The sequence below is a fragment of the Schistocerca americana genome, chromosome 3 (assembly GCF_021461395.2).
Source record: "Schistocerca americana isolate TAMUIC-IGC-003095 chromosome 3, iqSchAmer2.1, whole genome shotgun sequence".
In the NCBI taxonomy this organism is placed as follows: domain Eukaryota; kingdom Metazoa; phylum Arthropoda; class Insecta; order Orthoptera; family Acrididae; genus Schistocerca; species Schistocerca americana.
The window spans coordinates 543,902,092-543,917,990 of record NC_060121.1 but is presented as its reverse complement, the minus strand read 5'-3'; positions in this window follow the sequence as shown (position 1 = coordinate 543,917,990).

The window sequence follows — 15,899 nt, the reverse complement described above, 5'->3', positions numbered from 1 at the left end:
TTTGTCAACTTTTCTTGACTTAATCTTGTACTGAGATGTATGTTCGCACGTCAGACATTTACAGTTCCTTGCCTCACCTTGGATACCCCATCAACAATATACTTAATTACGCACGCTGTAACATAGTCCCCATGTTTGTTTCCCTTATACAGTCCATTTATATATTCCTTCCGCCTTTCGGTTTTCTCTTCTTTTCTGCTGAAAAGTAACGTTTCTGAATTTTTTGTGGGAAAGCTCTTAACGTAAAACAAATGTTATTAACATTCCACGTCTACAGTCTCCATGGGTACTCATTTGCAGCACTTTATCGCTAGAGGGCTCCGAATTGTAGCATGTAACATGGCGTTGTGTAACGGACGTATGTCGTTGCGTGAGAAACAGCGTGCTGTAATCGGGTTCCGAATTAGAAGAGTTCGTCCACACAGTGATCACCCTCTCATTTAGCAAGAAAAATCCAGACCACACACGAGCGCTGCAACAACAAATCCGATGCCTTAGGTTCACAGTCAACGATCATCCTCCGTCCGGTCCCATTTGGCCCCATCCGATTTTCATTTGCGTCCAAAACTTAAAGAGTGCCTTCGAGGAATTCACTTTGTTTGTGATGAAGGGGTGCAAGTAGAGCTGAGGTTGTGACTCCGTCAACGAAGTCGTACATTCTACAGTGATGGTTTAAACAAACTGATATCTCGTTGGGAGAAATGTTTTCATCGCCAGATGACTATGTTCAGAAATAAATATGTAGACGTGAAGAACAGAGATGTATAATGGTAACAACGTTTGTTTTATTTAAAAAGCGTTAAGAGTTTACACATAAAAGAAAGGAGGCATTACTCTTCAGCACACCCTCGTAATACTGGCTGGCTCTCTACCTGAGCTCTTGAGCCCTTCGTACTGATACACCTGCTTCTCTTTCCTTCAGAGACCTCTCTCATTTCCCTGTGAATATGTGGATACCGATATTTGGTCTTCCTTTGCACTCATATCTGTTCGTCAGAAAATTATGGATCATATCGGAAAATCATCTGTCAGACGCTTGATAATTACAGCTTTTTCCTACTACGAATGGCACCATTGCACTAAAATATACTTCCACTATCGACGCTGCATTTTCTGCCATTTTCAGCTGCATATCTCATATGACGACATAGGAGTGGATCTCAAATAAACACATTAAATAGAAATTGGTTACCTACTCGACTATTATATCGTTCGGCACGTTTATGTCTTTTTAATGGGCAACATTTTGCCAAATAATCTTAGGTTAACGTTTGTCTATGTTTTGTTGTGTCAGAGTTTTTTCCATAGTGAGATTCTTCTGTATTTACGGTACCAGCGTGATGTATCTGATTCAAGTTTTAGTGTTCTCTTGATAGTTTCAGCTTGTTACGCCTTACGTGATTGCTATTTCGTATAACAGACGGTACTATTTTAACTTGTGTTCGTATTTTGTAGGTGTCTTGTACTTTTAATGAATTGGTGTTAGACATGTTGTGAGTTGGGAGGAGAGCCAACACCGGGTACTAGAGGAAGCCGAAAGGCACGCGTTTTAGCTCACGCAGGCTGGCGTGAGGTCTAGAACAGGACAAGGAATTTAGACTTTAGAAAAACGGACGTAGCTGGTGGAATACTTAACTTTAATCCAATAATGATGAGCCTCGCTCTTGACTGTAAATGACTCAGTATCAATAGTAACTGGTAATGGCGCCTTGCTAGGTCGTAGCAAATGACGTAGCTGAAGGCTATGCTAACTATCGTCTCGGCAAATGAGAGCGTATTTTGTCAGTGAACCATCGCTAGCAAAGTCGGTTGTACAACTGGGCGAGTGCTAGGAAGTGTCTCTAGACCTGCCGTGTGGCGCCGCTCGGTCTGCAATCACTGATAGTGGCGACACGCGGGTCCGACGCATACTAACGGACCGCGGCCGATTTAAAGGCTACCACCTAGCAAGTGTGGTGTCTGGCGGAGACACCACAAGACACATATGAGAACGGGTTAATATATTATGTATAAACCTTTAATAACTCCTCTTTAGTTTAGTAACTAATTTATGTACTGTATAAATGCTCAAGCAGGGGGGCAGCACACTTAACTTTAGCTTTGACCATTCAAGTCACGTAATATAGAAGAGTATCAGATGAGACCCTGTTACGTATGGAGCAATCTACAAAAGCGGTGTTCCTTTGCGAGGTAATATCACGTTTTCAATAGGGTCTTTAGAGACAAACGGATCGCAGGCAGCAAAATCTGTGCTTCATTCGGCGCACAGTGGGGTGGTGGTCGGTGGAGCAATAGGAAGTACAGAGTGCTCGGTAACGACAAGATTCACGCAATGAACGACTGGCTAGAAGCAGTGCTCACAACACAGTACTGTCATCGTAAGTGCACATGATTAGTCCAGTGTAAATACTGAAAGCGGGAAAATCGTAAAACAAGCAGAAGTGAAATAATGTGTCAAATGGCGCGGTCTGATGGTTTTATAGAGACAACAGACAAATGGCAGGACGGAGTCGAGCCTGGGCATTTAGGCGCAGAACACCGCCCATTGTACTCTAGGCTTACGCCGTCTGCGAGGCTGCGAGGAACTGTGTCTGCTTTCCAGCCGCAATATCTCGCACTCTACATCGACAGTACGGCTTGGTGGGAATCCGATTCACTGTCAGATACTGGAGGGATGGTCCGTCATTTAGTAGTAGGAGTCACTAAGTAGAGGTCTCCTATATTTCAGTGTATGTGGTTTCCCATGATGACATAAATCGATCAGGAACGACTTTTAAGTGTTTCTACCACATTTTATAATGCTCTTGACATTATTTGTGTTGCAGAAATGCGTGACTATGCGGGAGTATGACATTCATCCTCATTACCCTTTGTTATCAAGTTAAAGTACAAACAAACTTCCAACACCATTTGGTTATTTTGAAATGCATGAGCAGGAAACATAACTGCATAAAAATGGCACGTCACTTATCATAGACATTTGCAGTTTACATATAATCTCTACGAACCCGTAGAGGCTAATAAATTTGGTGGGATATACATACTACGTGATGTAGTTCCATAATGTATTGCACTGGTTTAGTGTTTAGGGATGGACAAAAATATGTATAGAAACACCAAACAGACAGTTCCAGGCCTAATATGATGTGCGAAAACCGTTGTCATTCAAATCAACTTCCTATCGTCCCGGAATTTGTAAATACAGCTCCTGTGTGGTTTTCAAGGAAATTATATATACCGTTCTTCCTGCAAAATGGTGGCAAATTCACGTAACGATGGTGGAGTCGGGTAGCGACCACGCGCCGTTCTCTCCAAAGTAGACCACAAAGGATAAATAATAGTAAGATCTGGTTACAGTGGTGACCGAGGGGAGATGCAACAACTCATACTCGCTCTCACAAGACGAGTCCTTGACGACGCATGCTGTGTCAGCGGGGGTGCTGTCCTCTCAGAACACAGTATCATCAGTAGGGAACAAACACTGTTCCATGGCATTGACCTGTTCAGCTGAAATGGTTACATAATCCTAAGCAGTCATGCATCCTTGAAGGGTTCCCATGGGGGGACATGTACAATACCACGATATGGCTGCACACATCCGCACGCAATGCAATTCCCTGTTTCCAGGGGTCCCTCCTGTGATTTTTTTTTTTTTTAGTGACGGCCATTTGTCGCGTTGTGACTTAACGGATGACGTTTTTCCACTTCTAGAAGGACCAAATACTTCAGCTACCGTGGTTGTGGAAGCACCCACCATGTGAGCACCACCAATTTGTCTACCATCGAAGTAATTTGTCTGCGACATAATGCGTTCAAACTTCACAGAACGCTGTTGTAACTATGACTAACACTTATAAATCATCGAGGACATTGCACAGCTGACGTTCGTGGTCAAACGCCAAAGCTCAACCCGTAGCCTTGACTTCGTCTGTGTTTATGCCCAAGCACGCAGGCCGTATTTCTATATTTTCGGTGACGGCACACAGGTATACATTCTGGGTGTTCACAAATTTTTAAATTGAGGTAAATATGAGAGTGCGAAATTATTAGCATCTGCTGTATAGCAGTTATGCTATCAACATATTTATACAACTTCAGCCGCTGTCAATAATAACGATAATGATAGTAATCCTAATAGTAATAGCAATAATAACAGTAATAATAATAATAATATGCGTCACATGTCTGAAAAAAGGAATTTTGTTGTTTTGTATATAATTAAGTACAGTTTATGGCAAAAACGAAATAATGTTCAAGCTTTCGCTAGTCCTCTTTTCGCATTTTCGTGTAAGTGGTAGTTTTCGCGCTTTTTTATTTTTTCGGACAAGTGTACAAGATTCCTAATTCATGTATTAGTTAACGAATTAACTTCTGGGCTGAAAACCAGGCATTCTTACGTTGCGCGCGCGCACACACACACACACACGAACACACATTCACACACGCACACACACACACACACACACACACACACACACACACACACACACACAAAACAACAACAACTTACGTTTATTATACAATTCTTTGGTAGATGTTCGCTTTTAGTCACGCCTTTATGATTTTGCCACTTTCTCAGACAACGGATCTGATCTGGAACGCCCTAGTTTCTTTGCGGGTAAATTCTGTTGGTAATTTTTTTTCTGTTAGCGCTTAATACAGGTTCAACAGAATTTGACACTCCACATCAAAGCCGATTCCTGCACAGTAGACAACCTGCTCCAAACGCAAACTGTCGTTTGCAGAAATGATTAAATTCAAGTAGTACTATCTACTGACAAGCTCTCTTGACTAGAATACAAATGAGGCTCTGAGAGTCATGAGCGCCAAAAGCAAGCCGTCTTAGCCCCCCCCCCCCCCCCCCCATATTTAAGTGAATATCAGAGAAACAAGAGAGATAGCTTTTCGTGAACGTTAAGATACACGTACAGTGTGGACCTACAGTACAGATAAACCATAAAAGCAACAGATGTCTGAAGTATGAATAAATGCTACAAGCTCACAATCGACGATATGTGCTTTATGGTTCCACTGTCTCAAACGGAATACTATATGATAAAATCCAAACTGTAATGTACTATATCTCATTTAGAATCCCGCAAAATAGATTTTTCTGTCAGTGTAACTATAATATACACTGATATTTGGATCTACTGTCACTATATAGTGAGTGAATTCGCATATCTGTGGAGTGTGCTACCGCCTAGCGGTGTTTATGCAAAGCGAACGTAGACAAAAGTCTGCTACAGTGTGCTACCACCTGGTGGCATTGGCGTAAACATGTAGTTGAGTTGTAAGAGGTACGTAGCAATGCACGCCGTGTGCCGTGCACATTGTTTATCAGATCCGCATTTGTTTTGGTCTGTAAGGCAATTACGTTACACCAGTTACGCATGTACAGAAGATCTTTAAAAACTGTACAAGTGAAGGTGCGCTCGCGACCCTGATGCCAAGTTTCACGGAGTCTAGGGGAGCAATACGTAGCATAGCCTAGTAGATTTAGGGTGGGGTATTTCAGATTACCGCATTTACATTACGTTTAACAGCATCCAAAGAAAAATAACCAATAATTCCGCAAGATGTCAAAATTCAGGGTGCTCACGTTCTCCTGTGCTCTTACACAGCAGCCGCCACTGCGTATTTTTATCCAAACCCTGTACATCTCTACTGGGGACAGGTACATCTGACGATGCGATTAGAAGCCTCGAAACAGATAATGGAAAAATAAAATACATCTACTGGGGACAGGTACATCTGATGATTCGCTTAGAAGCCTCAAAACAGATAATGGAAAAATAAAATGAAGAGCATTTAACTGTGGTCTGAGGCAATTTCTTTTTTTCTGATTAATTCACACGACCGCGTTCCCCATTGCCCCATCAATGACGATAAATCCATGCATATTATAAAAATATATGTATGTATATAAACACGCGCGCGATCGCTTGTGTGTGTGTGTGTGTGTGTGTGTGTGTGTATTTTCCACATCTCCTCCTGAACCTCTGGGCAGGTTTCAATTAAACTTACTGCATATATCTTTCGCTGTCAAGAAACAATCGGAATTGGCATAAAAACCACCTACCTAACATGGTAGTTCAGGTGATACGATGTCATAAACAACTGTATTCGCGAAGATCTACCGCATCAAGCACGATGTTTAAATGTATTACTCCTGCAGTGCTAACTAAATTTGGAGTAAATTTCGGAGACGGTATCTAAATATGGCGTTAAATTCACCTACAAAAATATGTCATGGTACCACAAATAGTTCAGGAGGTATGACGTAATAAACACTGAGATGCGTGAAAACTTGCCGCAGCATGCTTGACGTTTAAGTTTGTTATTACTAAGCTACTAATGCTATTCACATCACAATGTATTTCGAAGACAGTATTCACATACACCGCAAAATGTACCTACACAAACATATCGGTGTACGACACATAGATCAAGAGATATGACGTCCTAAATACTGACATGCGTGAAAAACTGCCGCATCATGCATGAAGTCTTAATACATTTATCATCTTCTACTAAGACACTCGTTCTAGGCGACTGATGACCTCAGAAGTTAAGTCGCATAGTGCTCAGAGCCATTTGAACCAGTAGCCGCCTAAATAGCTACGACGAGTCGTTGCCATGGGGACGTGTACAAAATCGCGTTGTAGACAAGGGGGAAGCAGCTGTACCTAGCGCACGGAAAGTGTGCCGGATCGCGTTTCTTGATTTGGGTACTGTACTTTAAATTTGTATGTACTGTTTATTTTTTTGTACTACTGTTTCATAATTTCAAAGATGTTTTCACGCTTATATGGGAACGGAATTTTTCCAGTACTTCACGACAAACATAGTTCATTTTTTTTTGTTTTCGTTTCTAATAGAAAATTGGCAAATTGAATACCCGGGCAATGACTGTTTTGTCAGCTTGTTACTTACTATAAGTGGGAATTGGATTTCCTGTTGACGTGTGGATTTAGAAAGCGGCGCGAAGTAAATAATGGCGTATAAATCATGAACGCCGTGCGTGTGTCTGCTTTGTCTCTGCCTACAGCGCCACTCTCGACAGATGCTCTCGGGGTGGAGTGTTGAATGAGGCCCCTGCGGCGCCCCGAATATTGATACCGGCGCACGGACGCGCACGTTGGGTTGCATATCTCGCATTCGCAGGCGCCGCGCCTCTGGCGGCAGCTGCGCCTCCGTCGGGTACTGGCAGACACGTACCGCCCGCCGGCACAGGTACAGCACTGCTGTAGCCACGCCAAACAGAAGACTGTCGGCGCTGCCATGGTGCCCGAATATTTGCTGCTGGCGCAGTCGCGGAAAGTCTGTTGCGAGATACAACAACGCCTTAGATGAGAAACGCAAGCGAGACATGCGATTCGAATTACAGTAGACCGTAGTGGGAAGAAAGAGAAAGAGAGTGTTCTAGTCTCACAGAAGCCATATGTATTCCTCAAAATAACCGGCTTCTGTTAACTATGAAATAGTGCAATTACGTACATTAAGATTTTGAAGAAATGTTTGTGTGGCAGAGGCAGGTTGACAGAATCGTAGCAACCGTCTGCAACAGGAGCTTAACATAAAAATCACTGTATAAGCAACAGATTTTCCAAGAACAATTGAGGTATTGTCATGAGAAAACGTGTAAGTCAAAAAGCGAAAATCAGTTTTTAACGGTTCCGTATCCCAATCGTAAATACGAAACACTTATAGGATCTCGTCGTTGTCTGTCTGACTGTTAGAAACCCTTTTTCTCAGGAATGGATAGACTTATCACGTTAAAATTTATATTACATACTACGACCTACGGCCCGTTGGAGTTAAAACACATAGTAACTTATAATATAATGCAATCAAAAGCTACGGCCATATATGTCACATATTTTGATACTCGAAAATTCATCAAAATCTATAGGGTACTTCCCTTTAGCATAGAATCATGATATTCGACACGAAACAAGGTTTCACAGTACAGCTAAATGAAAAAACCGAAAGTGTTAATTTGTAATTATATCACACAAAAAAGATTGTCATTTTTTATCTATCTGACCATCCATCTGTTATTACCCCTTTTCCTCATGAATAAGTTGATGTATGAAGCTGAAATGTGTCTCACATGTTAAGATCTATGGTACCTTGGCTGTGTAATAAACGTTATCTTTCAAATCAATGCATTCAGAAGGTGCCACCATCTATGTCATAAATTTTGATACTCATATTGGTAAACTCACTCATCAAAAACCTGTAGGGTAATTCCTGTTGGCCTATAATCATGAAATTTGGCAAGAAGGAAAGTTTCACACTACAACTAAAGGAAAAAGACCGAAAATTGATAGTTTGTAATTATATCACACGAAAATAATTTTTATTTGTTATCCGACTTCAAACTTAAAATTAAAACATTCTCGAAACTCTTGGAATTCCTGTGACCGATATGTTGCCAGTATCACTCTCGATAACAAGCACAAATCGTCGATATTTTCGATTCTCGGGATGGATGAACCATCTATACACACAATTGAATTTGTACGGAACCCTCACATCGTGAGGTTTACTTGTACCTGGCCTATTTTTCACGGATGAAATGGTATGAATCTATGTAAGTGTCGTGGTAAAGCCAGTAAAAAGACAGATAAAACAGTTTAATGACTGCAGCACTCGAAAGATTGTATAAGCAGTAGGTATGGCGGCTTTGCCTTGCCACACAGAAGTAGTAGATTAATGTCAGCTGTTGACTGAGTATAATCTTTCAAATTACGTTCTCAACAGTCTTAATTTGTTCGACGCTACCGTCGGACTGGTTTAGCAATTGGCTAAGAGGGCGGGGTACCACCTAAAGTTTCCTGCAAACCGGTAACCTACAATGTGTGATTGTCATCCACAGTTACATATTTCTTCACTGTTTGCTCTTCAACTAAGCTTCATTACTTTTGGTTATGTTTTGTCAGGTCACTTGCAAGTGCCGCTACAAGAGTTGGGTCGTCACACAACACGAAGAATGTAAACTATATTGCACTGCACAAAGAAGAAAATTTTATTTTTGTCCTTGCAAAAATAAAAAGGAGATGGCTGCCTTATGACGGTCTCGAATCCCAAACCTCTAGGGGACAGGCTTCGATCAACTATACTTTATCTACAACTCGTGATCACATTCAGACATGTGATCATCCATTTAGAAATATTTTGGGACTTTCTGGCATTCGCGTTTACACCAGCATACGGAAAATGAAGAGAGGGGTTGTCATGTACCAAACTTGCGGGGACTGGACTCTTAATTTCATCGCCACAAGTCGAAATAAGCATAACAGGATGTCGAGTTAAATAAAGCTCGTATTTCCTGTTTCCCAGCGGAAGGAACTTATTACAGACGACACAAGCCTAATAAGCTATCCGTAAGTCTAGATTTAAACATCCGCAATATGTACCGAACACTTAAGATAGCTCATTCCACAAAAAACACTGACCATCGGTTCTACCTACGAGTTTTCAGAAAACGCTTCAAGAAACTTTCATTTCACAGTCGCCGTTCAGATACATGAGCAACCCGTGGCCAAGTAACAAACAAAAAGTAACTGTGTATCCTAGAAGGTGGCTTTGATAGGTAAAAAAGTACTACAGCTACGAGAAACATAAAAAAACCACAAAGAACCTTGGTTCAGACAACTCTAAACCTCGAATGCCTTCAAGTACCTTCTGCTCACTTTCTAAGAACATGTAGCAAGTGATCGTATTGGTGAAAACAGGCAAAGTTACATGTGTTTGTGGCACGAGAGCATAGTTGGAAGAAGTGGGAATGAGGTCGCATTGTATCTATTAAAAATAACTACATGACATGGATTTATTTATAAGACTTCCTACAGATCTGGTTTGATAACTGTGCAGGACGAAACAAGAACCGCATGGTTCTTATGACACTTATTCATGTTGTATCTGATAAGTACTTCGAAACAGTTGACAGGAAATTTCTAGTGTTGGACACTCCTATTTGTCTTGTGACAGAGATTTCTGCATAACTGAGAAAAAGTAATAATGTGTGGAAAACAATGATGCCAGAAGAAGTTACAGATGTGATACGAGACGCGAAACATGTTCCGGCATTCACCGTTACTTCCATGGTCCCTGGAAATTTTCTTGACGTGGCAAGGGCAAGGACGAACACCTGAATAAAATCACTCCGAAAAGCAACACCCTCTCATGGATCATGGTGTCTAAACCTTACTTTGCCCTGGTAAAAACATGCCTTACATTCAAAGAGATTGACACATGGCTGTTGTTGTTGTGGTCTTCAGTCCTGAGACTGGTTTGATGCAGCTCTTCATGCTACTCTATCCTGTGCAAGCTTCTTCATCTCCCAGTACCTACTGCAGCCTACATCCTTCTGAATCTGCTTAGTGTATTCATCTCTTGGTCTCCCTCTACGATTTTCACCCTCCACGCTGCTCTCCAGTACCAAATTGGTGATCCCTTGATGCCTCAGAACATGTCCTACCAACCGATCCCTTCTTCTAGTCAAGTTGTGCCACAAACTCCTCTTCTCCCCAATTCTATTCAATACCTCCTCATTAGTTATGTGATCTACCCATCTAATCTTCAGCATTCTTCTGTAGCACCACATTTCGAAAGCTTCTATTCTCTTCTTGTCCAAATGACACATGGTAGGAGATAAAAATTACCATTAGAAGGCATTCTTTGGATACCATCACTCATGTGGGACCTTTTCCAACAGTCGAGACCAAACCATAGGTTAGTGAACATAAAAAGAAACATTTATTGGCAATGCTTGAATTTTTGTTTCCAAAATATCACATATTTTATAGAGATGTTTTCTCTACATATTGGCACGTGTATTACAATTTGTTTGTATTATGTTTTGCTTTCTTTTTCTTTTCATCCCATGTTGTATTATTCACATGATACACTTGTTCACTTACTCATATTACTTGATGTCCATGGATTGACATGAGTTTTGTATATTTTGCTACCAGTTTATGGAAATAAAACCGTTTAAAGCTACTCCTGTATAATTAGGTTTTTGGGAATTACATGCTTTCCCATGTCAGTGCCTCAATTAATAACAGGGTTATCCGTCTCTTGCAGCCCTTGTCCCGTCGCTCAGCAGGTGCTTATAACGCATCAATCTATTTTCTTTTTTATTTTGGGGTTCTACGTTAGAGGAGGAAATAAAATGGGAATGTAAGGTAAAAAAAGTGAGACGTAACAATGTTATGACTACACTGCTAACGTCACAGACATCACTTTCAGGTACATGATGATAACGTCATATATTTCACCTCTGGCGATTATGTCACCAAAACGTAACTAGCAAGGAAAAATAAATCCACTCGTAAATTCGTATGTCTGCGGTAAATACGTGAAAATCAAAAAAGTGAAAATTTCTCTCCTGTTTGCCATTATGTCACAGGAAACGTAAAATTAGTGAGATGATGCAAGTAAACATGAACTCTTTGTTATTCAGTCACACCGATTCGAGTTTGAATGAAGTTTATTTCGAATTATCAAAAATAAAGGGAGATGATAATTGTTTTAATATAACCATATCAGACGTAACTCTTTTCTTTAGTTAGGGATTTCAGCTTCTTTCACTAACATACGAATTATTCCCTGAGTTTGTAACACATGTCCTGTCATCGTGTCCTTTCTTGTCGTCATTGGTTTCCAAATATCTCTTTCTGCACCAACTCTGCAGGGAATCACATTCCTTATCTTATATCCACCTAATTTTCAATATGCTTATATAGGACCACATTTCAAACGCTTCGAATCTCGTATTTTCTCGTTTTCCACTAGAGAAAGATTGAATAACCCATCACATATTGTTTTTAATTCTGGAACCGGTTTTCGGATGTCATTCTATTTTCAGGTTTTTGTACATCATATGGCATCTGTTAAACAAATCCCTCTAGGTATCAGTAGTGTTATGTATACGTGCACTGTGCACTTCAGAATAACATACATGCTCATTATACAGCGAGGAAGTACGACAATCCATTCAGACAGTATCTAGTACGATACACGATGACTTGGAAATGGAATGACTTGGTTGTGGAATTAAAGATAAATATGTGATACAGCTGGATAGTTTTATAAAAAGATTGGTCGTATCCGAACTATAGGCACCCAAGACCTATCATGGACGAATCATATACAGGGTGATTAAAATTAAACTTTCAAAATGCTGTAGAAATGACACTACTGGTCAGAATGACGTCAAATTTCAACGGAATATTATCAGAGAAGCGGGAAAACATATGGCAGAAGAAAAAATTAGTGTGAAAATTGATCAATAGATGACGCGGTATGTGCCAGAATACGTAAATGAAAACACCTGTCATGCGCACGACCAGTGAAGTTGGTATAAACACGCCGGGAACACAGCTTTTCCTCCGTTCGCGTCTTCGACGTTTGCCATGGCTGCCTCAGTGCCGGAAATGCTGCAGACGTTCCGGACATTGAAGGGTTTGAAAAAAGGCGTTGGTCCGATGACTGCCGTGGATCTGGAGAAAATGGTTCGGAAATTCGAAAAGACAGGTTCTTTTGGTATGCAACTTGGTAGAGGGAGGAAACGAATTGATTCGACGTCAGTGGAAGCAGTGACCACAGCAATGCAAGAGGAGAAGAATGGTGGTATGCAAACGTGTAGTGCACAACGAATTGCCCGAACATTGGACATACCCATGAGCACGGTGCGTAAAATCCTAAGAAACATCTTTCTTTGCCATCCATTCAAAATTACTCATGTCCACGAGATGCTTCCTGCTGACCTGCCAGCAAGAGAGACCTCTGCTTTAGAATTTCTTGCTCCCATGGAAGTGGACACTGATTGGCCGTGGAAGATTTTGTGGACACGATGCCCACTTCCGTCTGACGGGATACATCAATAGACAGAATTGTCGGATATGGGAAACGGGAAATCCACACGCAAATCAACCAGTACCACTTTATCCTGAAAAGATCACTGTGTGGTGCGGGTTTACGGCATCATTTACCATAGGGCCATATTTTTTCGAAAAGACAGGTGCTTCCTGTCCTATTACCTGTACCGTCACTGGTATGCGCTACAGGTGTCTTTTGCGCAGCCACGTCATTTCAGTTCTCCAACAGCGTGAATGTGTGGATGAGATCATTTTTATTCAAGGTGGCGCACCTTCGCACATTGCAAATTCAGTCAAGCAGCTGCTGAAGTGCCATTTCGGAAACGGTAGAATTATCAGGCACCATTTCTCGACAGCCTGGCCGTCCCGATCACCTGAGCTTAGTCCGTGTGACTTCTGGCTGTGGGGCTATCTGAAAGATGTTGTGTTCAGTGTTCCGATTGTAAACTTACTGCATTGAAGGCACGCACTGCGCAGCACATTCTGAATGTGACCGCGGAAACACTTTGATCAGTTGTGAAACATGCTGTTTCTCGATTTCTACTTTTTGCAGAAAACAGTGGACAGCATATTGAACATGTTTTGCGCATCACAAGGAAATTAATAATTCGATTTGATTTTTATTGGTGCTTTTTATGTGGTTTTTGGTCTCAGGACACTTAAAAACCGATGTGACTGATGCTTGTTGTGTGGTTTTTGGCCTCAGGACACTTAAAAACCAATGTGAGTGATGATTTTTATCCGGTTTTTGGCCCCAGGACAATTAAAAAACGATTTTTCCCATCCGATGTCATATGACCTTTCCGTGATGGATGGGATTACGTAACCAACAGTATCACACATGTACACCTATGCACACTGAGTAGTACAGTTTGTTAACGTTGTAAGACGTTTATATTTCTATTGTCTATCGTCAAACCACAATTTATGAAACATGTTTATATTTTATTAATAGGATTAAGTAGGAATAATTAATATTTGTCATGTAGAAATAATTGTGGTAGCAGGGAATGTCTGCACCAAAGTATTGTTGGCAAGGAGACCACACATTGATATAATTTTAAAAAGGGAGGGAGAGACAGCGTATGGATGCATTTTAAGAAAAGAGTGGGAAAGACCGCGCATTGATACATTTTGTAATGGTATCAGGGATTGTCTGCACCAGAAAGCATTGTTGGCAGGAGAGGCCGCACCTTAGCGTTCGTAGGAAGTCAGTAGTAAGCGAGATGTGAAGTGAGTTGGTAGCAGGTCTGAAGCGAGAGGTTGAGAGGAGCAGTGTGCCTGCCAGCCGCCAGCTATGATTTACAAGAGATTATAAACGGATACTCAGAGACATCAGCTAACTATTATCATAGGAGGAACTAATATTATTGAATTATTTTCTTTGCGAAATTCAAGACTACTGAAGGTATGTTTGCGCAACGCTAGTTGTAAGATTATTGTAAAAAGTAAGTCTCATTTGAACGTTTGTAAAATCATTTCATTACCAGCAGTAAATATTTGAAGAAACACTTTCAGAATATAACTTATTTTTGCTAGCAATGTTGCATTACTGATTATAATCCATCTCAAAAACCATCAACGTAAAACTTTGCAAACATTTTATTTTTGTCAAGCAAAAGTGTAACTATGAATTACGTAACTTCAGTCAAATTAATTAAAGAATAACGTCAGCTTTGTTATTAAATAATAACTCAGCTTTGGTAATAAATACAGCCACTTATTATGACAGCCCACCAGCAGTTAATAGAGTATAGTAAACCAGAGTAAGTATATTCATGTCGCAGTTTGATGTAGCAGTCAGATGGTGATTCAGTAACAGTAAAAAAGGTAAGAAACAGTTTTGGGTTATTGCAGATAACGACTGAGGGCCACGACGACGACACATTCTATGTTTCGTCGAAATAATCAGAAAATCACTTTTAATAAGCAGCAATTAAATTTGTATGCGAAGATTGAGAAAGAGAATTAATTTCAAAGGGAAGATTTTATTTGTTATTAATAAGCAAGAGGCAGAAATCCCAAGGGAAGGTTTCGTAGGTTATTGTAGAAGGGAACAAAAGAGATATAGAGGAGACGGGAAGGTTTCAACGTCAAACGTACACCTCAGGCAGTGTTGTGTGATACATTTGTCATTTGTATTCGACCACTATTATTATGCTGCTTATTATTATGATGCTTACAGCGCTATCTTTTGCTACATTTTGTAACTATTTATTTTTCGTCTGCCATACGTCCCCCCCCCCCCCCCCCCCCCCCCCCTCCGATAATATTCCGTTGCAATTTGACGTCATTCTGACCAATGGTGTTATTTCTATAGCGATTTGAAAGTTTAATTATAATCACTCTGTAATAGGGTGATTCTTACCAACATTTGAAAACTTAGGAAGCGACGTAGACGACGCTGCGGCAAGTAATTTAAGACACATGACGCCGCAAATGTCGGCCAATGCCCCAAACGTGGACGACAAATATTGAACATGTCACTAGATAACGTGCCTCGCGTCAGGTGCAACGGTTGGGCTTGTCCATCTTACCCTCGACAACAGGCTGCAGTGTTACACATCGTTCCGCTAGGGTGCTCTCATTGCGTTCTTGCATTATACGATGTGATACGGTAGTTTTCCCGGTAGTGGTCATACAAGACTACGATAATCGGTTTACATTCACAAAAACAGAAAAGCGTATGTAGCTCTGCCCCCTACCGGCGAGGATAGGATCGACAAGCCCAAACGCTGCACTTGTACAGCATTACATCATCTGGTGACATGTTCAACATTTTTCATCTACTTTAGAGGTATTTCCCGACATTTGCGGTCCCATGGGTCTTATATTAAATTACTTGTCTCAGCGTCATCTACATCGCTTCAGGAGTCTTAAACTTTAATAAGGATCACCCTGTATAAAACTTGTTTCCTACTTCGCCGACTGCAGGTTCAAACCCGAGAAGAAAATTATAAATTCACATGATTTCTCACGTCTACTGACGAAGAAAAATCGTTATAC